Source organism: Panthera tigris, chromosome B1, assembly GCF_018350195.1.
Source record: "Panthera tigris isolate Pti1 chromosome B1, P.tigris_Pti1_mat1.1, whole genome shotgun sequence".
In the NCBI taxonomy this organism is placed as follows: domain Eukaryota; kingdom Metazoa; phylum Chordata; class Mammalia; order Carnivora; family Felidae; genus Panthera; species Panthera tigris.
The window spans coordinates 127384181-127411901 of NC_056663.1; the positions used below are offsets into that span (position 1 = coordinate 127384181).

The 27721-nt window shown below is 33.8% G+C and overlaps 1 protein-coding gene and 1 long non-coding RNA gene across 5 annotated transcripts in view; one reads left to right on the plus strand and one right to left on the minus strand.

Moving 5' to 3' along the window:
- GRID2 (glutamate ionotropic receptor delta type subunit 2) overlaps positions 1-27721 on the minus strand; it is a 1443376-nt gene that overhangs the window by 801070 nt on the left and 614585 nt on the right. The window lies entirely within an intron of this gene.
- The window catches only part of LOC122237989, a 66661-nt gene continuing 51984 nt past the window's right edge, over positions 13045-27721 (plus strand). For all 3 annotated transcript variants that reach the window (XR_006216858.1, XR_006216857.1, XR_006216856.1), the window contains exons 1-2: positions 13045-13221; positions 24024-24078. This is a non-coding gene — a long non-coding RNA (uncharacterized LOC122237989). The remainder of the gene's footprint in view (positions 13222-24023; positions 24079-27721) is intronic.

Below are 27721 nucleotides of genomic sequence, written 5' to 3' on the forward strand. Positions count from 1 at the left end.
TATTGTAGGGGAATTCAAAGTAATTTTGGTATTACTGTAGCTGAACACTGGTATCCAAGCAAACATGCTATCAAAATTACACACAGTATGGGGCGCCTGGGTGGCTCAGTCGGTTGAGCGTCTGACTTCGGCTCAGGTCATGGTCTCGCGGTCCATGGGTTCGAGCCCCACGTCGGCTCTGTGTTGACCGCTCAGAGCCTGGAGCCTGTTTTGGATTCTGTGTCTCCCTCTCTCTCTGACCCTCCCCCGTTCATGCTCTGTCTCTCTCTGTCTCAAAAATAAATAAACGTTAAAAAAAATTAAAACAGAAATTACACACAGTATATCCCAAAGGTAAATGTAAACGGCTTGAACATTAGCTACGCTACCACTGCCCTCTATTAGTCTGAATATCAAGAATTCAGTATAATTAAAAAACTGTACTATCCAAGAGCTTTAGATTTTTAACACACGGTAAAGGACCAAAATATGATACAGTCCAATAATGAAAAGCATTTTTTGTTCTTTGAGTGATGGCATTTGATTGAATAATATATGTTTTAAAATTTTTTTTTTCAACGTTTTTTATTTATTTTTGGGACAGAGAGAGACAGAGCATGAACGGGGGAGGGGCAAAGAGAGAGGGAGACACAGAATCGGAAACAGGCTCCAGGCTCCGAGCCATCAGCCCAGAGCCCAACGCGGGGCTCGAACTCACAGACCGCGAGATCGTGACCTGGCTGAAGTCGGACGCTTAACCGACTGCGCCACCCAGGCGCCCCGAATAATATATGTTTTAATGAACATGTTTTTCTTTATAGAAATATTTTAATCTAAGTTTTTTTAATATGCTCAATAAGAAAAAACAGTCTAAAAAGAACTTAGAGTATATGATTCCATTTATGTGAAAAACCTAGAAGAGGAAAACCTATGCAGGCAAAAACTAGATTAGTAGTTGCCAAGGGCTGGGGTACGTGGGTGGGAAGAAGAGTGATTGTTGATGGGCATGGAACCTCTTTTTGGGGTGATGAAATAGTCTAAAAGAATGTGGCAGTAGTACACATCTGTTTGAATTGATTAAAGCAATTGAATTATGTACTTCGAATGACTGAATTCTATGGTATGTAAATTATACTTCAATAGAGATTTAAAAAACTAGTTTCTTTTTTTATTTTTTTTTAATGTTTATTCATTTTTGAGAGACAAAGAGAGACAGAGTGCAAATGAGGGGGGGGGGTGGGAGCAGAGAGAGAGGGAGACACAGAATCCGAAGCAGGCTCCAGGCTCTGAGCTGTCAGCACAGAGCTCAATGTGGGGCTCGAACTCACAAACCGTGATATCATGACCTGAGCCAAAGTCAGACGTTTGACTGAGCCACGCAGGCACCACTATAAACCTAGTTTCTTAAGAGAAACTTGCTTTCAATGTTATAGAAAATAAAGTATTATTAAGAAAGCCAAATAAAAGTTTTTAAAATTTTAGTCATATATCGTGACAAAATAAAATCCATTATCATCATTAATATATTTTCCATATTATAATGTAGTGACTATACACTCAATTAAAAAATGGAATTACAACATTGCCAATAAAATTTATCATGAAAGTTATATTTTCAGCAAATGTTTTCTGCTTCATGAATGGTTTGTTTCAAGCAAAAAATTATTTCCACAGTTCTCACCTTTGTTGTGACTGCAGAAAAACACAAATTATTTGTGTCATTTGTTTGTCCAGATGGAGTAGGAACAACAATTAATCATTACCTTTTGTGATCATTCAGCATTTTGTTGTTGTTGTTGTTGTTGTTGTTGTTGTTGTTGTTTGGTTTTTTGAAATTGCTTCTTTCAGAGCCAGAATGAGAAGTAAGTAGCATGAGGTGGAAGAGGTGAGAACTATAGAAATTGAGCAACCATACAGGAACACAGGAGAAGACAGGGTCCATCCCATTTCACTCCAAAAAGAATTCAGATTATATATGAATAAAACACATACACACAAACCATGCCAGGATACATTAAAGTCTTTTCTAATCCCTCCTAATCTATTTAGTGCTATGCTGTTAACAAGAGGCATACCTTTCTATTGATATAAGTTCCAAAGCAAGATAAGGAGCCATGGGCCCAAACCTTTGTGCTTGGTTCTGTCCCCCCACACACAGAATGATTGTAACAAGCTTGCATGTAACGCTTACCACATGCCAGGAACTGTTCTCTGTGCTTTATATATGATAAATTTATAACATTACATGGCAAAGTAGATTCTATTGTTATGCACATTTCACATATAAAAAACAGGTCCTAAAAGTTGAAATAATTTGACCAACAGGCAAGTGGCAGAGCCAGAATGTAGTTAAACCCTGGTGTTCTGATGTATATTCTCTGCTTCCAAACACTGCATTGCTAACTGAGTGGTACTCCATCACCTCACCTAAAATAGTACATTACTGAACAAATAACACATTTGAAGAACAAAAACATCTTCATTTTTTACACATTTTAGAAACATCACTAGGGAACAACATTTTTTTAATCAAAGTAATCATCAAGATGGCTGTTGTTAAAAGTCAGAGTGGTATCAGGAAATTGTATGTCTTAAATAATTATTAGTACACTACAAGTCACAATTCATTGGGCCATATTAGGCTAAGAAAATAGAATAAACAAACAATTCTGACTTTAGTTTTGGTCCTTCACCTGACACTCTATGAATCTTAGTGAGAACAATAACTTCTTAGTATATTATATGGAGCCAAGTGGAAGACCAGGGAAAATTATTTCCAGGAACGCTCCAAGTCTAAAATTCTAGGATTTATTTTGTTTTTTCTAAGTACAGAAACTATTGGGCATCTCTCAATGCAGTATTTCAAGATGATGCTATAAAATTTAAGTTTAAAGACCCAGAATAGCCAACATAATATTAAAGGACAAGAATAAAGTTGATATACTGATGCTACCCAACTTTAAGACTTCCTATAAAGCTATAGAAATCAAGAGAGCGTGGTATTGGTGAACGTGAAAAATTGATCAAAGGAACAAAATAGAGAACACGGAAACAGACCCCATAAATACAGTCAAATGATGTCCGACAAAGGAGCAAAGGCAATACAATGAAGCAATCTGAAAATCTTTTTGACAAAGGGTCCTGGAAACTACTGGACATCCACATGCAAAAATAAATAAATGTAGACACAGACCTAACACCACTCAAAAAATTAACTCAAAATGGATCACTGACCTAAATATAAAATGCAAAACTATAAAACTCATGGAAGGTAACAGAAAAAAATATCAGGACCATGGATATTGCAGTGAGTTTTTAGGTATAACACCAAAGTCATGACCCATCAAGGAAAAAACTGATAAGCTGAACTTCATTAAAATTAAAAATTTAACTCTGCAAAAGATACTGTCAGGGGAATGAGTAGATAAGCCAGGATCTGGGGGAAAAATTTTAAAATGCTATCTGATGAAGGACTGTTATGCAAAATATACAACAAACTACTAAAATGCAATAATAGGGGTGCCTGGGTGGCTCAGTCAGTTAAGAGTCTGACTCTTAATTTCAGCTCTGGTCATGATCTTGTGGTTCGAGGGATCAAGCCCCATGTCAGGCTCCATGCTGACAGCAATGGAGCATGCTTGGGATTCTCTCTCCCCCCCTCTCCCGTCCCTCTCCACCCCCCAATAAATTAATAAATTTAAAAAATAACTAATAAAATAAAATGCAACAATAAGAAAATAATCCGATTGAAAAATGAGACAAAGACCATAACAAACATTTCAACAAAGAAGAGGTACAGATGGAAAATAAGTAAATGTCATCATATACCATCGAAGAAATTAAAATTCAAACAATCATGAGACACAAGTACGCACCCATTACAATGGCCCATCTCAGAACACTAAAACAGGACTGTTGAGGAGGCAGAGCAATAGAAACTTCATTCATTAATGGTGGGAATGCAAAATACTATAGTCACTTTAAAGACAGTTTGGTGGCCTCTTACAAAACTAAGTATATTCTTACCATAGGATTCTTTTAAGGGCAATAATGCATTCTGTACTAATTTTCTTTGGGACAAGAGGTAGTCTCTATTTGTTATATTTAGTAGGTGTCCTGATAGCCTGGCACTGGGGCTCAAAACTGATTGCTGCTGAACTAATTCAGAAGTGAGGCATGTGACCTAGAACAGTAAAGATGTAGACTTGGAAACCAGATCTCTGTCATCAAATAATGATTTTATTTTAAGACAGAGCCTGGATATTTGCTACCTAATTTAATTTTGCCAATCCTGTGTACTAATAAGTAAAATGGAGATTGTATCTATCTTAGATGTTGTTGTGAAAATTAGATAGATTATGAATCATGCCAGAATATCACTATAAAAGCCTAATGATGAACATCTGCAATCGTTTTATCACTCAGCTCTGGATGTTTATATATTAAATCCTTATTTTTTTTTACCTTCTTAAAAGAAGTTTATTTATTCAATTTGAGAGATAGAGAGCAGGAGAGGGGCAGAGAGAATAAAAGAGAGAGAATCCCAAGCAGGCCTACACTGTCAGCACAGAGCTCAATGTGGGGCTTGAACCCCCAAACTGTGAGATCATGACCTGAGCAGAAATCAAGAATTAGACGCTTAACCGGCAGAGCCACCCTGGTGCTTCATATCAAATATTTTCAGTGCAAAGTGGGAACTGAGAACTTATTCACCATATTTGTAGCCTGATGCTATGCTAGATGCTATAGATAACACACACACACACACACACACACACACACACACACACACAGAGCTTCTGCCCTCAAGATACTTAACATTCACTACAAAAGGGAGATTAGCAAATATTCAAGGGATGATAGAGTGTTAACATAAATATATCCTATAACTCTTCTCACACTTCAAAAAAATGAGTAATTACTTCTGAATAGAATGGCCACAGAAAACTTCAAAAATTTCTTGGAGCCACCTACATGGTTCTCCCCTTGTTTATGAATTCTTAACCTTGCATATATCTCCAGTTATTTCTACAACCTTGAATGCAAAAAAATTAATGCAAGCATTAATCGCTTGAATTAAAAAAAAATCTAATCTCTATTTCCATTATGCAATTAAAATGCATTCCAAATGAATCTAAATTATGTTAAAAGTCAAAAAAATGCTTCAGAGGAGAGCCGAAGTTTTAAAATGAAGTAATATGTAGTAAAGATCCTGTTTTCTTCTAATTTCCAAATATGAACTATATTTCTTTTACCAGTAGATAAATAACACTTACAAACAATAAAAATACATAAGTAAACAAATACATAAATAAAATCTAATTAGTCAAGATTAAGAAATAATGAAAAAACAAAGAATTACCCTTTAGACTAAATATAAAAACAACTTTCCTAATTTATCTTAATTTCAAAAAGTAAGAATATTTCAATTTTACTTGGAGGCATTCGATTTTTTTTATTCAAATAAAAAATAAGCTGCCCTAAGGGCACCTGGGTGGCTCAGTTGGTTAAGTGTATGAGGTCGGCTCAGGTCATGATCTCACAGTTTGTGGATTCAAGCCCCACATGGGGCTCTGTGCTGACAGCTTGGAGCCTCCAGCCTGCTTCAGATTCTGTCTCTCCCTCTCTCTACCCCTCCTCCACTCACACTTGGTCTCTCTCTCTCTCAAAAATAAAAAGAAATTTAAAACATTTTAAAAATTGATTGATACAAAAAATGAACAAATATAGTCATTTCTTCAGATGACAAAAACATCTACCAAAAATTACTATTCTTCTTGATTCAACTTCTGAATAAAAAAGATTAGATGGGTATTTTATTAAAACCAGAGAATATATCTGTCTCACTCAAAAGGCAACATTATAATTAGTTGGGAAATGCTAGAAAAAGTCCTCCTCAAAACAGGAAGAGATAAGTTTCCTAACCAGTATCAATTCACATTTTTCTAGAGGCAAAAGCCAATTAGAAAATGACACTAGAAATAGAAAGATTGAGGGGCACCTGGATGGTTCAGCCAGTTAAGCATCTGACGTTGGTTCAAGTCATGATCTCAAGGTTCGTGGGTTCAAGCCCCATGTGTGGTTGGTTCTGTGCTGACAGCTCAGAGCCTGGAACCTGCTTTGGATTCTGTGTCTCCCTCTCTCTCTGTCCCTCCCACACTCACACTCTGTCTCTCTGTTTTTCTGTCTCTCTCTCTCTCAAAAATAAATAAACATTTAAAAAAAATTTAAAAAAAGAAATAAGATTGGTAAGTAGGTGATAATAGCATTATTCATAAATGATGTGTTCATAAATGTGCAATTCACAAGGGGATCTCTGAAAACCTACTATCTACAATAAGTAAATCAGTAAAATTGTAGAGTGCAAGATTAATATATAGAAAACTATGATTTTCATAAAGTATAAAAATCAATTAGGATATATATAGGAAAACAATAACAATAGCAATAACAACAATAATTGCAAATAGTAAGATAAAATACCTAAAAATCAACTTTGGTTTAATTTAAAATGTCAATATCTATACCAGAAAAAGTTGAAATGTTTAAAAAAAAGGACTTTAATACATAGCAAGCTGTATCCCCTTCTTGGATTTGATCAAATTCATGAAGATATAAAATTTCCCTATATTAACCTAGAAACAATTTTCAATAAAATATCAACAGCATTCTTGTTTTTTGAAAGTAAATAATTTCAAGTTTAAGATGAAAAATTACTGAAACTCCAGATAACATTCGGAACAACATCACTGAGTCATTGATTTCAATAGAAAAGGATTGAGTAAACTTTATGTCTGTCAATAGGGCAAAGGTTAAATAAATTACCCACACAACAGAATAATATGCAGCCATAATAAGAATATGGAGCTCTTTAAGAATAAAAAAATGTTACCCAAAACATATTAATAAGGCAAGATTCAGAATAATATATGTAGCACACAGCAATTTTAATATGGAAAATGTGATTTGCTTATGTAATCTGCAACATATTTCTAGAAAAGGAAATAGGTGGTTGGGCCATAGTGGTAGGTAGAAATCTAATCACTGGCCTTATGCCTTTTAAAATGTGAACATTTGAATGCATTATCTACTTAAAAGATAAAATAAAATTTCCTATTGCTAATTTTTGGAGTAGTATTTTATATGGCATGCCATAAAATCAATAGTTGTAACTATTTTCATTCAATAAGCTTAGATATCTAATGATTAGAAAACTTAATGATAATTCTGTTGTACTGATGAAAACCATGTGAATAATCAAAAATATTAGAATATTAAAAATATCAAAAAACAATAACCTATCTCCTCATAGGTAAAAACCCCTAGAATATCTGTGCCTCTAACAGTGTGATTCTAGTTCCTATTTGCAAAGAGATGTCAGAAAACCTGGTAGTCTCCAGAGAAAACTGATTAATGAGAGTTCATTTTAGAAGAACAGTGAAAAATACTTAAATATGTATAATAGGAAAGGAAAATATTGAAATTGAATAGGAACAAAATATTTAAAACTATGATCAGTATAAATGACTCATACATGGACTTGCCAAGTAATTCTCAAAACAATGGAACAAGAGAGCATTCCATAATTGAAATACAAGTAGATGCCATTATAAAAAAAGAGAAAGAAATGAGTCTAATTTACCCAGAGGGGAATGTTTTTTCTAGTATACATTATTTCTAATGATGTCAAAATTTAAGACCTAAGTGCATTTTCAAAGGCTTATAAAAATAATGGAAAGTAGAGCCAAAATGAAGGACCAACTTTTGAGGCCAATTATTAGGAGGACAAACATATCCTACCACCATGCTTGTTTGGTACCACTGTCCAAGGAAGCATGCTATGAAGAATTGTCTGTAACTAGCCCTGTTTCTTCTGGGACTGGAGCAGGAAAACTGCCAAAGTCCTAGTTGTGCAACTAACGAAGCATCAGGGGGATGAAGTAATATTAACTAATAATTGAAACTGGACTGAAAAAATCATGTTTCTGACTAAGTCAATGTGCCTTGATATTTTGATATTTCTATTCAAACGAAAACACTCATAGGATTCATCACTTAGTACATAAATCCTCCATAATTTACACTGACCTTGCTAGTGGAAACATATTCTTTGTTGTTTTTGTCCAAGATTTACTTTGCTCTGTCAGTTGGAGAATCGATTCAGGTCAGGGAGAAAACCTCCAAACACCTATTGTGAGCCAACAGGCAAAAATTAGACCACCTGGTGTGTGAATGCCAGAGGACAAAACACTTTGCTTTTTCAGAAAACTCAGTAGAAGGTGTGATGCAGAATAAGTCTGTCAAAGTAAATGATTAGTTTCCCAAACATGTACAGCTGGTCAGAGGAGCAAAAGAGGACAAATCCAAAAGCCAAACTTTGCTACATCTTTATTGATTTGTCTTGCTTCCCTTCTCAAATAGTCACATAAAAATAGGCATTTCTTTTGCCCTAAGCATACACAGCCATCCCTTTGTGAGAACAGCTAAAGACAAATGGATTAGCTGAGGGAAATGGCCAACTGCAGGTTCAGCATCAGGATGTTTATCTGAAGCTGACTGATCTCATTAGATACTGAAGAGTATCAGATAGAAAAATCTTTAAGAGATAGTTCCTCTTCACCTCATGATCATGGACACAGAGAAAAATAAGCTTTGGTGCACGATCTATACCAACAACAGTTCAGTTGCAATATTTCGGATGGTAGCAGGTTTCTAAAAAGTGTCTACCTTCCTAGGCGTCATAGAGTGCTCAGAAGAGTGTGCCAGGTACAGAAATGTTACCAGATTCTACCTGAAAGAATCCATCATTTCCAAACTAGATCATTGCTAATGCAATTACTTTTGCTATTTTTTCCCATTTCTTATCACAGTGGAGTCATATTGAGCTATCTGAACCCTGCCAATTCTACTGCTGGAAGAGAGCCAATCATAAACGAAAATTCAGTCACCTCTGAAGTTATAAAGGGTATTTTAGCTTCTCATTTAATAATCATTGCTCTAAAATCTTATGCTCATTCTAAAATTTCTCCCTAATACTTAGGTGGATACTCAATAATTATAAAGTCAACAATTAGCACTATTTTAACCTATACCATGCAAAAAATTTAAGTTGCTCCACAAATACTCTTTCCCTTTCTCTCCCCCCCCCACACACATACACACACACACACACACACACACACACACACACACACAATTTCCTTTATCTAACTGTATTAATGATGCCTTTAGATCCCTTTCCATGGTCCTCTCATACTATCATATGCTCGTAGGACTCATATTGTTATTTGACTGAGAAAAAGCACATGAACTCACACAACATAGACATACACACAAAAGTCACATTTAGTAAGGAGTTGTTGGGAATGAATGTGTTTCTGGGGGAAAAATATGTATATGATCTCATCAATCCCTGATTAGAAAATTAAGTCACTCACTTTACACCTGATTCAACTACATCTAGAAAAAGTGACACAATACATCTGAAAGTTAGATGCTGAAAATTTTATTCTCATGTATTATTTCCCTTTGTATTCTCAAAGGTTTTATTAATTCATCATGCTTCAAGTTGCAAATGAAATGATTTTTATTGGGAAAACTGTCAAGCAAATAAATATGTTCATATAGTTTATTGTGTTCTATAACCTAAAAAATTAAGAGCATTAATTCTATGCAATATATCATGCATATGTCAAATGTTGGACCACATATGAATTGTAGTTTTTCTTAAACATAAATCTATGTCCTGATTCTGGGTTTGTTAAGTAAGTTTAAATAAACCTTTCTTTAGTGCATAAGAAGTAAAGGGGAAAAAGGAAAAAATAAGAGAGAAAGAAACATCTGTAATTAGCATATACTAAAATCAGCTACACCAATGAAACATATATTTACCTTAGACTTCCAGATTTGAAATAAGAAAATGGTCTGGAAGTAATATTTTCAGGATCTTAGTAATTCTTTTCCTCTTTTTACATAATAGATTATACTAATGATAATCACAGCTATATTTTAAATTGAAGAAGAGAACAATTAGCCTAAAGTCATATTAAAAATGGTCTAGCACACATAAAGCTACAAATAAGCAAATTAAAACTACAAAGACGTATTGTGAATTTACCTACCAAATTGGTAAAAATATAGATAAAAGATAGCAGGGAGTATTTATTTACAAGAGTGCTGTAAAACATACATTTTTACTGTAGATAGGATTATTAAGTTTGTTGCATTTTTTTCTTTGCAAAAAAATATTAAGTCATGAATGTGTATATACACTAACTCAGCAATTCCACTCTCAGGAAACAATTTTAAAGAAATTCCCAACAATAGAGAGACATGCTTAATTTATGCCACATTTATAGGGTATAATATTGTTTGGACACTAAAAATCATGTTTTAGAAGCATGTTTGATGGCATGGAAAAATGCTGATAATATAATGCTAAATGATTTTTTACAAAAGGTAATTAAACTGAACAAAGAGCACAAGCTTCATTTTATTATCACACTGGAGGTAATCAACCAAAAATATAGCTCATCAGATAAAACTGCAAAAGCCTGTTGATAAATATGATGTGGAAGGCAGCCTTTCTAATGCATCTTTCTTTGGTGTTAATAACGTTTTAAATGTTCTGAATTGACTACGTTTTCACACACACACACACACACACACACACACACACACACACTGAAGGATATCTAAAAGCTATTTATATTCATTTAGCAGCATCTCTCTCTTCAAATCTATTCTCAGAAAATAGACATTTGTTTGTGTTATCTAGCTTATCCTAAAAGCTAAATTATGAGACATATTCAATTGTTTAAAAATGTATATCTGAGACTACAAGTTCACTTTTTAATAATAAATATTCTTTCATAATGTAGCTTTACTATTCCATAGGGAACATTGATGTTACTGCTCCACAGAATGGGAAACTAGCAATTCTCATTATATTTCAGCCATTATTATAGTCTTTATAATTGTTAAAATAGGAATAGTTTTATTTTGTTAAAAATATTATCTTTAATATGTATTTCTTAAGTACTTGTACATAAAAACTCATAAATATTTGTTTTACATGTAGAAACAAAAAAAAATGCTGACAAAAAGGATGAGATCCATTTTAATTTCTATGTTTTTATTGTTTGTATAGTTCCATAATTTGCAATAATTAGCTGGAACTAATGCCTATGTGCACTTTGACTCATTTTACCAGAGTTTAAAACCACTAGGCACATTAAATACACCTAATTTTCTTCTATGTCATCCTCAAGCATCTTTCTCTGCTGTTTAATACCTATGGAAAATATTAACATGTCACAGTTATATAATGTTTTCAGAAACTTTTGACATATTTGAAGTTTCTCTAAATCCCATCTCTTTTATTCAGGACTTTTGAGCTACATTATTTTTAATGGAATAGTGATTCTCTAGGCAATGGTTCTCATTATAGTTCCCAGATCAACAGTATGAGAATCAGAGCTTAAGAAATGAAAGTTATTGAGCTCTGTAAAAATTACGGGATTTGACCTGGAAACCTGTGTAATACCAAGTCTTTCACATGATTCTGATGGATGCTAAATTTTGAGAACCATAGCTCTAGGGTATAGAAAGTTGTGAGATTTTCCATGTCCACCTCATGTATGGTTTTTGCTTTGCAGATAGCAGTTAATGTTTTGGAGATGAGAAAGTATTCACTGTTGGATATAACTAGTGACACTCCATATTATTGAGTACTATTTAGCAGAATTTACATAGCTGTAAACATTGGGATTTATGATAAAATGGTTAAAACAACAACTTAAATAGCACAGCTGTCACTAGAATTCCTTTTTGGAAAGAAAGTTTTTAGGAAAATACTTGGATAAACTACTTGAAAATAAGGTGAACTCTTGAGGATATATTCAGAAAGAAACAAGAAAAAATATATGGATAAAATAATCTGTATAAAAATATGAAGAAAATGTAAGCCCTGGGATAGGCAATAGAAGAGTGGGCAATGAGAATTCAGTCTAAGTAATAGATAAAATAGTCAAATGATTACATAATAGAAAACAATAGTCAAGTGACTTTTGAGAACATGTGTAAGTTGCAGTAAGAATGAATTGCTTTCAGGACCTTCCATCTACCAAAGCTTCAATAAAATCTATCCATATGCCCAAATGCCATGTGTCAGCGAATTGTGTTAAGAAAATTTTGATTGAAGAAGATGACCTGGGAAAATGTAATTATTTTTCTTCCTTCTGAGAAAACTAAACTATGATAGTAAAGTTATTTTTTAAAAACTATAAGCCATAAAAATGAAGAGAACAAGTGGTAGGTCATCAGCAAACTTAGACATTTCAATAAATTTCTAGAAGACAGGTGGAAAGGTATTGACTCATAAAGCACAGTGCAGGTAGTTGCAGCCAAAAATATTTATGGAGAGAACTGGAGCTAAGCAGACACGAATCTGTCCTAAAATACTCTTCAGAGGGTTGGGAGGCAGACTTGATGAATCAAGAATGGCAGGCAGTAAAAAGGCTAAAAACAAGACGATCAACTGAAAATATTCCAATCAACTACACTCTTCCACCATCCTTAACAGAATTAAAAGCAGTCAGTTCAGATTTTCTCTTTCATAGCAAAGCAAAACAAAACAAAACAAAATGAAGGATTTTTTTCAAAATGGAGTAGCTAGCATGGATCTTAGGGTTTCTTAGTAAAATCCTCTTGCCAATGACCATTTGTAGTTCTTTAGGTCATTGAATTAGAGGGAAAAAAAGGATAAACATTACTAGGGGAAAAATGGAATAAAATTTCCCAGAGCTGAAGAATTACAATATTCATTGTGTAGCTCAATAAATAATTTTAAAATACAAATAACTAGCAATAATGTTGTAGATCTTTAGAACAGCAAAAATTACAGAGTTGATCCTAAATTTTTCCCACTGGTGGTGGGTAGGGGAGCAGGCCTTTTACAAACACATGATAACATGGTTGGTATTCTCTTAAGTAATATTTGATTCTATGGAACAACAGAACAATGCTTTCAAAGTTCTAAGAGAAATTACTCCCAACCCCCACAGTTGACACTACACTAAATTATACATCAAGGGTGAGGGTAGAATAAAGTGATGTTCACATATGCAAGGACTCAAGATTATATATCACATATATCATCACATAGTTAATGACTGAAGGATGAATGCCAGCAATAGAATAATAGAAGACATGCTTAATGAATGAAGGACTTAACAGGAAAAGGTAAACTATAATTTCAAGTTTAGATATCAGAAAATTTTTCAACCAATCCTCATTGATTAGTGATACTGACGAATCAATTTAAATGAAAACATTTATAGGTTTAAAATGGTCTATAGATAGGCAGATATGTACCTTTGAAGAGAAATTCTTGAGGTCTTTGGGTCTAATGTATAAGTATTTTATAATCACTGCATTAGAAGCTTCAAATTGGCAGTAAACTCCTGAGGGGAAGGTCTGTATGTTCTACATTCTGATTAGTTTGATGATTTGTAGAAAAATAAAAAAAGAAAAAGAAAAAAAAAACCCACAACCTATTGCTTTATAAATAAAGCAACTGTCAAAGTTTATGCACTAATATAGATGAAAAAAATCAAATGGATTATAATATCAGAAAGATTGATGATATTCCTTCCACTACTTTGGACATCAAACAGCTAGGATGATTATTACATTGTACTTTAACCATACCAATTTAAAAGAGATTTGGAAATAAAACCAGTAGAAGTTATGGAAAAATAATTCTTTCTCTTATGAAAAATAATCCAAAGGGATTTAAAGTTAGCTTCATACAAAAGAAAGTTTATTTATTCTTTTGAAATTTCTGGGAAACAAAACCAGAGAAACTGACAATGAGGAATATCTAGGTTATTAGTAAGAAAAAATTCAATGAAAAAAACATGTTATGAATCCTCAAAAATAACTAGTAAACTGAATCTAGCAACATATTAAAAGGATTAAATTGAATGATCATGTGGGGTTTATACCATTAATGCAAAGGTGGTTTAACATACAAAAAACAATCAATGTAGCATACCACATTAATAAAATGAAGGGAAAAATAAAACACAATATCTTTTCAAATGATACAGAAAAGGCATTTGATAAAAATCTAACAAATTTTCATCATAAAACACAGAAATCTAAGACAAAAGACAAACCTCTCAACATGATAAAAGGCATTTAAGGAAAACACAAAGCTACCATCACAGTTAATGGTGAAAGATTGAAAACTTTTTCTTTAGTTGAAGAAAAAGACAAAGATGTTTACTTTTGCCACTGTGATTTAACTTTGTACTGGAAGGTCTAGCTAGAGTAACTAGGCAAAAGAGATCAATAAAAGACACCAAATTGGAAAAGAAGTAAAACTATCTCTGTTCACAGATGACATGATACTATATATAGAAAATTATAAAAATTCCAAAAAATCATTACAGCCAATAAACAAAGTCACCAAAAATTGCAGAATGCATGATCAAAACACAAAAGTAAGTTTTATTTCCATACACCTGCAATAATATTTCTCTTTACAAGAACATGAAAAAAAAAAGTAAACAAATTTAACCAAGGCGGTACAAAACTTGCACAGTGAAAACTATCAAAATATTGCAGACAGAAATTAAATAAAATCTAATAAGTAGCTGATCTTTGTTCTTTTTTTCATGTTACAAATCCCTAAAAATAATACAAATTAAAAATTACCCTAAACTCTATTATCACGAATGACAACACAATTAATGGCATGACTCATATTTATAAACAAATCTCAGTTGATGCCTTAGTGTAAAATATTTCCATTTTTACAGTATACAAATGTTTAATCAATTTGTAAGGTAATGAGGCCTCACTTAGTTATTAATTACTCAAACTATTATGCAAACATAAAATATTTGTGTCAAAAGTGATTCATTTGTGAAGATCACAAAATAAAAGTTATAACTGGAAGAAAATGAATGAGAGAAAAAAATGTACTTTATAATTTAAAAAGTGTAACATATTTCTTTTGTTTAATGTTTTTCAATAAAAACATTTTCTCCCAGTAGATCTCATTTAAGTTTCTTAACTAGGAAAAAGCATTTCAGGCTTCAAAAATAAAATAACTACCTACTCATTCTTGACAAATATTAAAATAAAAATTTATAAACTTGCTGGGTAAACATACAGGCATCATTGTTTAAAAGGGTTAAGTATATGCTTGTATAACATTCTATAGAAGGTAGACAGACACGGCTTCTATAATATTGTAAATCATTGCCCTCCTAATTTCAGACTTATCTACCTTTCACACATAAAGCCAGTCTAAATGGATGGACAACACACTTTCTAAGAAAACAGTAGCCTTTTAAAGCATAGCTGAAAATAAAATTTTAGAAATTGGCAAGGAAGAGAAAGGGAAAAGGTTTTGAAAGGGCGGGCCTATGCCGGCCGACTCCACCTTGATCTGTGTCCTTCACCTTGACCAGCCTCCTCCCCTTGAGTAACCTCCCGCTCACCTGCCTAACAGGACTACGACCCTTCCCTAGCCAATCGGCTGAGGCCACAGCCATTACCTCACCAACTGCCCCTAGGCCCCAATAAAACCTTTGTCCTTTTGAAACTCGCTCTCTCTCCCTGGTATCTCACCTGCGTTGGTGCAGGTAGGGGATTGAACTCGAGCTAGCTCGAATAAAGGCTCTTTTGCTTTTACATGGGACTCGGCTCCCTGGTGGTCTTTGGGGATCATGAATTCTGGGCATAACAGTTTCATTTTATATTTGTTTGCTGTGGTACCCAATGGACCAAATTATTTTAAATTTTAGCCAGAAGTCACTAGTATTTTAAAAAAAGACCAGTGGAGGGAAATGTTATGGAACTACTATGAAATATTCTAATAAACAGAAATACTTGGAAAATTACAGTTATTCAGTCCCAAATCTATGTTCCAGTCTCATGACATGGCTTATTTCTTAAGCATCAAAATCACTTATTCTTGACCACAAAACTGAATCTTTGAAGTCTTATATCATATCAACTTTTGAAAATATTTCTGAGATAGCCCCTGATATTCAAATATATTTCTCTCTTTTTTGTACAGTTTGTAAAGAATTACAGTGGTTAATGTGCTTCATGTATATATGAAACGTCTCATAATATCTTACGGTATCTAAAAAATTATGTTAAGTCAGATTTGAACTGAAGTGTACAAATAATACTCTTTTAAAAAAAAAATTGCCAGCTTTATTGTAAAGTAAAACTGACAAATAAAATTATATGCACTTAAGCTGTACAACAAAATATTTTGATATATATATCAAATATATATATATGTGTATATATATATGTGTGTGTGTATAAATGATTACCACTATCAAGCTAATTATCTATTACCTCAATAGTTACAATTTTGTGTTTGTGTGTATGGTGAGAACTTTTAAGATCTACTCTCTTAACAAATTTCAAGTGTACAAGTGAGTATTATTAAGTACAATTAGTATGCTGCACATTAAACTCCAGAATTTACTAATCTTCCATAACACAATCTGTACCCTTTGACCAACGTCTCCCCATTTCCTACATTTCCCCATTCCCTAGCAATCACTGTGCTACTTCTGCTTTGGTGGGTTTGAATGTTTTTGATTCCAAATACAAGTGAGATCATTCAGTATATGTCTTTCTAAGTTTGGCTTATAGAACTTAGGATAACGTTCTCCAGATTTATTCATGCTGCCACAAATGAAAGGATTTCCTTCTTTTTCTTTTTTTTTTTTTTTACTTGAAAAATATTCCATTATATGTATCTCACATTTTCTTTATCCATTCATCCAGTGATGGGCACATAGGTTGTTTCTATATCGTTGCTATTGTGAATAATGTTGCGATGAACACGGGATTGTAGATATCTCTTCAAGATCTTTATTTCATTTACTTTGGATATATCTAAAAGTGAGAGTTCTGGATCATATAGTAGGTCTACTTTTAATTTTTTGAAGAATCTCCATACTGTTTTCCATAATGGCTGTATCAAACTGCATTGCCACCAATAGTGTACAAGGGTTGTGTTTTGTCAACATCCTTGCCAACATGTTATCTTTTGACTTTTTGATTCTTAGTAGAATTATTTAGTTAGACAAGAATACAATAGTTCATTTCAAAATCAAGATACTATGATTCTAGAGAGTCAGGAAAATGTCAGCAGAGTAGGAGGATCCTAGGTTCACCTGATGCCATGAATACAACTAGATAACTATCAAATCATCCTAAACACCCCAAATGTTGACCAGAAGACTAACAAAACAAACTCCACAACTAAAAGGAGAGAAAAGGTCATCTTGAAGAAGGTAAGAAGTGTGGAAACATGGATTAGAGGAGAAATAGATCTTGGCTGCCGTAGAGGGGAGGGAGCTATGCTCTTTGAGAAGGGTGAGAGAAAGAGAGGTGCACACAGGGGAACACACAAGCAGAACATTTCCCAAAAGCCATTTGCTTGGAAAATGAGAGGGGCTGAATTTCATGAGTTCTTGCAACCAGCAGAACTTAAAGCTTAGAGTTTTAAAACTCAGTGCATTTGGCTGGGATAGAGCTGGGAGGGTACTCTATTGTTTTTGCAGAGAAGGCAGGCAAACAACCTGGGGGCAGACAGCACCGGAAACAGCTATCTGAACAGCACCTGGGGTATACAATAGGGAGATTATTAGCTTTTTGTGGAGCACATCTTTGAGAGAAGGTGTTCAAGAAGATACGTCTCCAGGAACAAAGGAGCTGGCAAGTGCCATTTCCCTCCCCTGCCTCTCAGCACAAACACAGATTCACCTGCTAGAAGCAGCAAAAACAATGATGGTCTAACTTGTTTACACGTAGCCCCAACCTCCTGCATTCTGGTGGAACTGCCCTTCTCAGTCAGGCTTACTTCAGTCCCAGTGTGTTGGACTCCTCAGGAGACCAGCACAGACCCCTGACCACACCATATTTCCCATCCAGAGAATTATGCAGAGCCTCAGCTCTGGTGGAGGTGGTGACAGGTCTCATTTCACAAGCAAACCTGAGCACACCTAGTTAAAACTTGCCACATTCAGGCCAGGGACCCAAATCTGCCCACAGCAGGCAAGAAGAGCCTCTGCAGATGATTGGCCTGAAGGTTAGAACAGACAGAACACAACATCAGAGCACATGCAGCACACACTGGTGACCCCCCCTGAAGCAGCAGGCTCTGGACACTGCAGGAACTCTTCTTCATAAGTCCACTAGTTACAAGAGCAGGAGACATAATTTGTCTAACAGACAGAAGAAGGCAGAGACTTAGGCAAAATGAAAAGATAGAGGGATTTAGGCTAAAGAAACAAATAAGATAAGGACATGGACAGAGATTTAAATGAAACAGATATAAATAACATGCCTGATGGAGAATTTATAGCATTGATCATAGGGATACTCACTGGACTTGAGGAAAAAAAATTGAAGGCATCAGTGACACACTTACCACAGAGATAAAATGGTTAAAAAAGAATTAATCAGAGATGAAGAATACAATAAATGGGATTAGAAACATGCTTGATGCAACAACAGCAGGCTGGAAGAAGCAGAAAAATGAATTAATTTCCTAGAAGACAAAGTAATGGAAAGCAATGAAGTTGAACAAAAGACAGAAAGAAGAATGATGCAAAATGAGAATAGACTTAGGGAACTCATTGACTCCATCAAACATAACATTGAATCATAGTTGTCCTGGAAGAAGAAATGAGGAAAAAGAAGGCTCTGCACTGGGCATGGAGTTTGCTTAAGATTCTCTCTCTCTCCATTTATCTCTGTCTCTGTCTCTTTCTCTTTCTCTCAAAAAAAGGAAGAAACACAAATGCAATAAAAATGAGTATTTATGGAAAAAATCAGTCAAGGGACTAAAAAAATAAAAAGGATATAAAAAATATAACATACCTAAAATGTGGAGAGGAGAGGAATAAAATTGGGTTTAAACTTAAATGACCATCAATGTAATATAGATTGCTACATACAGAAGAGATTATATACAAACCTAATGGTAACTACGTATCAGAAACCACTAATAAACATGCTAATAAATAAAAATAAAGAATCCAAATATATCACTAAAGGCACTAAAGAATTAATCACTAATAATACTAATCATACTAACACTACATAATCACTAAACAAATAAATCAGCAAAATATGGAAGAAAGACAAGAAAGGATCAGAGAAAATCTTCAGAAACAACCAAAACAAGTAATAAAATGGCAATGAATACATATCTAAAAATAATTATTTTCAATGACAATGGCTACATACTCCAATCAAAAGACATAGGATGTCAGAATGGATTAAAAAAAAAAAAAAGACAAGACCCATCCATATGCTGTCTACAAGAGTCTCACCTTAGACCTAAAGAGACCTGCAGATTGAAAGTGAGGGGATGGAGAAATATTTATGATGCCACGAGAAAGCTGGAGTAGTAATACTCATATTGGACAAACTAGACCTTAAAACATAAAGTATAAGAAGAGGCAAAGAAAGGCATTATATAATAATAAATGGGACAATCTAACAAGAAGATATAATAATTGTAAATATGTATATACCCACTATGGAAGCACCCAAATACATAAAACAACTAGTAACAAATATAGCAAAACTAATCTATAATAATACATTAATAGTAGAGGGCTTTAGCACCTAACTTACATCAATGGACAAATAATCTAAACAAAAAATAAAAAAATAAACAAGGAAACAATGACACCTTGGATGAGATGGATTTAACAAGTATATTCAGAACATTTTACCCCAAAACAGCAGAATACACATTGTTTTAGAGTGCACAGGGAACATTCTCCAGAATAGATCACATATTAGGACACTAAACAGGCCTCAACCAATTCAAGATCAAAGTCATACCATGTGCCTTTTCTGAACACAAGACTATGAAACTAGAAACCAACCACAAGAAAAAACTTGGAAAGACCACAAATATATGGAGGTTAAGTAACATGCTACTAAGTAAGGAATAGGTTGAAAAGGAAATCAAAGAAGAAATTTTTTAAAAAAGATGAAAACAAATGAAAGTGAAAACACAATAATTTAAAACCTTTGGGGCACAACAAAAGTGGTTATAAGAAGGAAGTTTATAGCAATACAGGCCTACCTCAAGAAGAAAGAAAATTTTCAACTAAACAACCTAACTTTACATCTAAAGGAGATAGAAAAAGAAAAACAAAGCCTCAGTACAGCAGAAGGAAGGAAATAATAAATATGAGAGCAGAAATAAATAGTATAGAAAGAAAAAAACAATACCAGCAAACAAACAAACAAACAAACAAAAACAATATAACAGATCAATGAAACCAAGAGCTGGTTATTTGAAAAAGATAATAAGATAAACCTCTAGCCAGACTTATCAAAAAGAAATAATAAAATCAAAAAATAAATAAAATCACAAATGAGAGGAAAGAAATAAAAACCAACACCATAGAAATACAAATAATTATAAGACATTATGAAAACTGTATGCCAACAAATTGAACAATTTAGAAGAAATAGATAAATTCCTAGAAACATATAACCTACCAAAACTGAATCAGGAGTAAATAAAAAATTCAAACAGACCAATATCCAGCAAATAAATTGAATCAGTAATAAAAATAATAAACAAAACAGACAAACAAACAAACAAATAAAAAACCCCCTCAAAAACAAAAGTCCAGGACGAGATGGCTTCATAGGCAAATTCTACCAAACATTTAAAGATAGTTAACACCTATTCACTTCAAGTCATCCAAAAAAAAGAAAAGGAAGGAAAACTTCCAAATTTATTCTATGAAGCAAGCATTACCCTGATACCAAAACCAGATAAAAACACCACAAACAAAGAAAACTACAGGCCAATATATCTGATGAACACAGATGCAAAACCCTTAACAAAATACTAGCAAACTGAATGTAACAATACATTTTAAAAATCATTCATCACAATCAAGTGAGATTTATTCCTGAGTTGCAAGCATGGTTCAGTATTCTTAAATCAATCAGTGTGATGCATAACAGTAATAAAAGGAATTATAAAAACCATATGATATCAGTAGATGCAGAAAGAGCATTTGACAAAATATAACATCCGTTCACAATTACAAAAACCTCAGTGGGGGCGCCTGGATGGCACAGTTGGTTGAGTGGCCAACTTCGGCTCAGGTCATGATCTCACAGTCCGTGGGCTCAAGCCCCCCCATCGGGCTCTGTGCTGACAGCTTGGAGACTGGAGCCTGATTCAGATTCTGTGTCTCCCTCTCTTTCTGGCCCTCCCCCATTTGCACTCTGTCTCTTTCTGTCTTTCAAAATGAATAAATGTTAAATTTTTTTTTTAAAAACCTCAGTGAAGTAGGTTTAGAAGGAACATACTCAACATAATAGAGACTATATATGAAAAACCCAGTTAATACCATCATAAACAGGGAAAAACTGACAGCTTTTCCTCTATCATCAGGAAGAAGACAGAAATGTTCATTCTCACCATTTTTATTCAATATAGTACTGGAAGCCTAGACACAGCAATCAGACAACAAAAAGAAATAAAAGGCATTCAAATTGGCAAGGAAGAAATAAAACTTTCACTATTTGCAGATGACATGATATTCTAAATAGAAAAACTAAAAGACTCCACCAACAAACTTCTAGAACTGATAATCAAATTCAGTGAAGTCTCAAAATACTAAACCAACATACAGAAATATATTGCATTTCTATACATCAGTAATGAAGCAGCAGAAAAAGAAATTAAGGAATCAATCCCATGTATAATTGTATCCCCCAAAATAAAATACTTAGAATAAACCTAACCAGGGAGGTTAAAGACCTGTACTCTGAAAACTATAGAACACTGATGAAACAAATTGAAGATGACACAGAGAAATGGAAAGATATTCCATGCTAATGAATTGGAAGAACAAATAGTGTTAAAATGTTTACACTGTCCCAAGCAATCTACACATGAAATGCAATCCCTATCAAAAATACCAAAACCAGTTTTCACAGAGCTAGAACAAACAGTCCTAAAATGTGTATGGAACCACAAAAGGCTCCAAATAGTCAAGGCAATCTTGAAAAAGAAAAGCAAAGCAGGAGGCATCACAATTCGAGACATCAAGCTATATTACAAAGCTGTACTAATCAAAATAGGCTGGTAATGACACAGAAATAGACTCACAGACCAATAGAACAGAGTAGAGTGTCCTGAAATACACTTATACGGTCAGTTAATCTTCAACATAGGAAGTAAGCATATGCAATGTAAAAAATACAGCCTTTTCAACAAATACAATGAATAGTGGAAAAACCAGACAGCAACATGCAAAAGAAAGAAATTGGACCACTTTCTCACACCATATATAAAAGAAATAAACTAAAAATAGATTAAAGACCTAAATGTGAAACCTTGAAACCATAAAACTCCTAGAAGAGAACATAAGTAGTAACGTCTTTGACATTGGCCATAAGTAACTTCTTTCTAGATATGTCTCCTGAGGCAAGGGAAACAAAAGCAAAAATGAACTATGGGAACTAAAGAAAAAAAAAAAAGCTTCAGCACAGTGAAGGAAACAATCAACAAAACTAAAAGGCAAAGGCAACCTTTGGAATAGGGGATTTGGAAATGACACATCTGATAAAAGGTTAGTATCCAAGATATATACAGAACTTATAAAACTTAACACCCCCAAAACAAAAAAAAAAATCCTAGTAAAAATGGGCAGAAGACATGAATAGACATTTTTCCCAAAGAAGACATAGATGGCCAATAGACACATGAAAAGATTCTCAGAATCACTTATCATCAGGGAAATGCAAATTAAAAGCACAATGAAATATCACCTCACACCTGTCAGAATCACTGGAATCAACAGCAAAGGAAACAAGTGTTGGCAAGGATGTGGAGAAAGGGGAACGCTTTTGCAATGTTGGTGAGAGTGCAAACTAGTGCAGCCACCATGGAAAACAGTATGGAATTTCCTCAAAAACTTAAAAATATAACTGTCCTATGATCCAACAAGCACACTACAAGGTATTTACCCACAGAATACAAAAATACTAATTCAAAGGGATACATACACCTTAATTTTTATAGCAGCACTATCTACAATAGCCAAATTATGGAAAAGGTCCAAGTGGCCAACATTGATGAATGGATAAAAAAAAAAATAAAAGATGTGATCTATCTATCTATGATTTCTAATCTATCTTGTTCCCTATATATATAATGGAGTTACTCAACCATAAAAAAAGAATGAAATCTTGTAATTTGCAAGAACATGGATGGAGCTAGAGGGTATAATGCTAAGTGAAATAAGTCAGGCTGAGTAAGACAAATACCATATGATTTCACTCATATGTAGAACTTAAGAAATAAAGGAGAAAAGGGGGAAAGAGAGAGAGAAGCAAACAGACTCTTAATCAAAGGGAACAAACTGATGGTTGGCGGGTACAGTGATGGGTTCAATAGGTGATGGAGATTAAGGAGTGTACTTGTTGGGAAGAGCATCGGTGATGCATGGAAGTGTTGAATCACTATATTTTACAACTGAAACTAACATTATACTGTATATGTTAACCACCTGGATATTAAATAAAAACTGTTATCTTTTTTTCTTTTTTAATGTTTTATTTATTTATTTTTTTATTTTTGAGAGAGAGAGACACCACACAGAGTGTGTGCAGGGGAGGGGCAGAGAGAGGGAGACACAGAAACTGAAGCAGGCTCCAGGCTCTGAGCTGTCAGCACAGAGCCTGATGCAGGGTTGGAACTCATGAACTGCAAGATCATGACCTGAGCCAAAGTCCAATGCTTAACCGACTGAGTCACCCAGGCACCCCTAAATAAAAACTTCTAAAAAAGATACTATAATTCTATAAAACCCAGAGTCAAGTAAAAAGTAATTATTAAACATAAACTTATTAAGATACTTTGACCACTATGTGTCAAATTCTTTTACACATTAACCTGATTTAACAAATAAGACTATAAATTGCATATTCTTAATACCATTTTTCAGATTAAAGAAAGGAAGTTTAAGAGAATTCAATAATTTCGCACAAGCAGTGGCAAAGGTAAGATTTCAACCCAGGTTGTTGGAGTCTAAGTACAGATCTTTCTTAAATGAGAAGCCCTCTCAATGATAAAGTGTGCATTTTCTTTGTACTATCAATGCCCTCAAAATTCTTTAAGAATACTTTATCAAATAGATGAATGTTATCATGGCTTTTATATATTAATTTAGCCCACAAATTACATTATACCACACAGACTATGCTCACATCACTCTATTATTTTGTCAGCTCTGTATAAAAAAAAAGTAGTTCTACTTATTATACAAACACTACAGGTAAAATATTGTAACAGAACAACCAGAAAAATTACTTGTTGCTCTTGTTATGAATTAGTAGTTTTATTTTTTAAAGTGGGATACATTGCTTATTAAGAAAGAATTCCTTTTTAAAAAAACAAACTGAAAGCTCAGTGTTATGTAAAAAGGACAAAGTGGAAGAATATAATGAACATATGAAGGAAGTAAGGAAATAGGTATTCAAAGAATGTTTATTATTCTTCATTCAAATCAAAGGCTTTTTAAACAAGAAGTATGACGAGATAGAATACGTTTATTAATAAATACTACAAGGTATCTTTTAAAAGCCAATACTCCTGTAACTCCTTTAAATATTAAAACAAAACAGAATTATATTTTCTAAGTTTTCTAATGGGTAAAAAAATGGAAGAAATATTAATCCTATCAATGTAATATTCAAAATTAAGCCTAAGCAAAACCAATATGCTCAGTACAATGTCTACTTAACAGAAACAATTTAATTTGGGTTTTATTGGGGGAAGGTGGATTTCTTTTGGTTTATGCTATTACTAGATGGCAAAATCAAAGGATTACTATAGTTCCCAAAGATGATTCTAGAGAATTAAGTGCCTCAAATACTCTGCATTTTGAATGAGCATGCAAAATTTAGAGATTTTTCTAAATCAAGATCATTAGAAACTTTACCAGCTTGAAATGAAAAACATCTCTTACCTGTGATATAGTTTTGTTCAGTGTTTTCATTTTAGTGTGAAATCAGAAAAATGATCAGACCTTCAGTTCAGTGGCTAATTACCTGCTAAAGCTAAATACTGCTTTCCAATTCTCTGACGCAAATGCCATTCCTTTAATTAAATCACAAAAATCTACCTCAAGTAAATGTTAGATAGGAGAATTTACATAAATTCAATAAAGGCAAGAAAATTTAGAGATATATTAAACTGCAGAACATTGGCATGGCATATTTTCTACAAACTTGGTAGTCGCTATTTCTTTGTGCTTAATTCTTCATGTACAAGAACCTAAATATGCATGGAAACTCAATTAGTATCAGACTATTTCTGGGTTGACCAAATTCTCTTGAATATTAACCCCTAAACATCAAAATTGGACTTAAAACTTTCTAAATCACAGATTCTATAATGTTTGTATTAGTGGATGCACATAATACAATTGTTCTCTTTTTATTCCCTAGGTAGGTTTCCATTTTTAGTTCCCTATTGTTGAAGTGATTGGCTTAAGTGGCTACAGTTGGTGTTAAATGATAGGGATAGTAAAGTAGGTTGTCTCTATACTGTATCTGCACGGGGGTTCTGTTGAGAGACAATACTCTGTGTGTGTGTTACATTTCTGTACCTCTGGCAAGCAAAGCACTAATTGACCTTTTCTCCTGGGTTATCTTTTCAATGCTGTATAATAAACAACATTGAAGTTAGAAGCAGTGTCTCCCTCTGGAGCAAAGGGCAGGTATGCTTAGTATCCAGCATAATAAAGATTTATGTCCCTAGGGTCAGGTGTTTCTCACCTGAAATATATCTCTGTTGTGTACAGGTCTCACCTGGCTCTCTTTATACCAGTCTATGGAAACTGGAACTTGGGAACTAATATAAGAAAATACTAGTTCAAATTCACTACAAGTCCAGTGAATAATAAAATTCTTTATCTCTGTCCCAGGAGTCTCATCTCTTCTGCCATCATCCATGAAACTGGCAGGCTAAATTGTAAGCTAACAAGTAAGATAAAGCCTCTGACTCTTCACAAGTCTTAACAGGTTTTCCAGACAACTAGGGTAGGGGTAGTAATCTTTGTATGTCTCTTTTGACATGAAAACTTCTCTTGAACTAAGAAAATGGTTGTTCTAATAAAAGGCATAGGATGGTTCTTGAACATGAGCTATAATAAACTTGAATTGTATTGATTTCCAAGAGAAATAAGCAAGATGCTTTAAAGGGCTTATCTGATTCTATTATTTCAAATTATATATAAAGTAGGGGTCAGATTTTTGTTTTGGTGAGGGAGGAAGAGGGTGAGATATAGTCATAATACCAAACCATTGAAATTCACTGTGTAAATTACTGTAGAAAAAGCCTTGTAACTTGATAATTATCTATTTGCTACTTGAATCAATAGAACTTTTTCAGCACTTATAACCGAGGTCCTTGGTAATGTGATATGTTACATAGCAAATTTATAGGCCTTGTTTAGAAATATAAGAATATGTGAAATCTCTTAGAGAAACAGTGACTGCCATGATGAACTACTACCACTCTATCTTGTCAGGAATTGGTCACTCTTCATTCTATGTACTGATTTGCATGGTCACCACTATAAAATATGTTTCTTAACATCCAGCTAATTTCAAAATGTCTACATTTCCGACCATAAATTCACGTTCAAAATATTCATTAACAAGAGCAAAGAAATCACTGCATTTTCCTTATAGTTATTTTGTTTAGTGAGAACATCAATCACTTCTAATTTATTTGTACCAACATATCCCGGGGGCACAATTAATCTACATCATTGAAAACTGTTTTAGAAATACCATCATAACAATCTGAAATATTAAAATCGTATTTTGTTATTTCCCTTGTTCATAATTAAACACACTCTCAGACAGCCGTTGCCGTTGCAATTCTAATTCAGTAGTAAGGAAAATGTCTAGACTATTTACAGTGACACTGTAAAGATACACAAATGATGGGGCCTTTTGATAGCTATATCTAAAGCTAATTCTTGTCCCCTGTGAACCTTTGCTAGTGAAATTAATGAAATAAAAACAATTTCAAAATTTGAATGAAGAAAGTTGGAAGGTGTACATGGAGCGATATGGAAAGAAATCAGCCAAAACAGAAAGCAGAGGCTTCCCAACATAAATAAAAGACCAGTTCCTAATATATGACTATGAAATGTAAGTTTGAGTACATTTCAAGTGAATGCATGAGTCAGAGTTCCAAGTCAATATATGTTGGCCTCTTGGAGCACCTGGGTGGCTTAGTCGTTGAGCGTCCGACTTCAGCTTAGGTTATGATCTCGAGGTTCATGCGTTCGAGCCCTGCATCAGGCCCTGTGCTGACAGCTCAGGGCCTGGAGCCTGCTTTGGATTCTGTGTCTCCCCCTCTCTCTGCCCCTCCCTCATTCATGCTCTGTCTCTGTCTCAAAAATAAACATAAACATTAAAATTTTTTTAAAAATATACATATGTTGGCCTCTTAAAAAAATATATATATATGCATATATATTTCTTAATTTATACTTGGATCATGCCATTCCTAGAAGCTAGCTACAAGAAAAACAAATACAAACAAAACAAAACCACAAACAACAAAACTCAACTACATATATCTACAAAGATTTTACCCATATACATGTCATTCAAGTTATTTGCT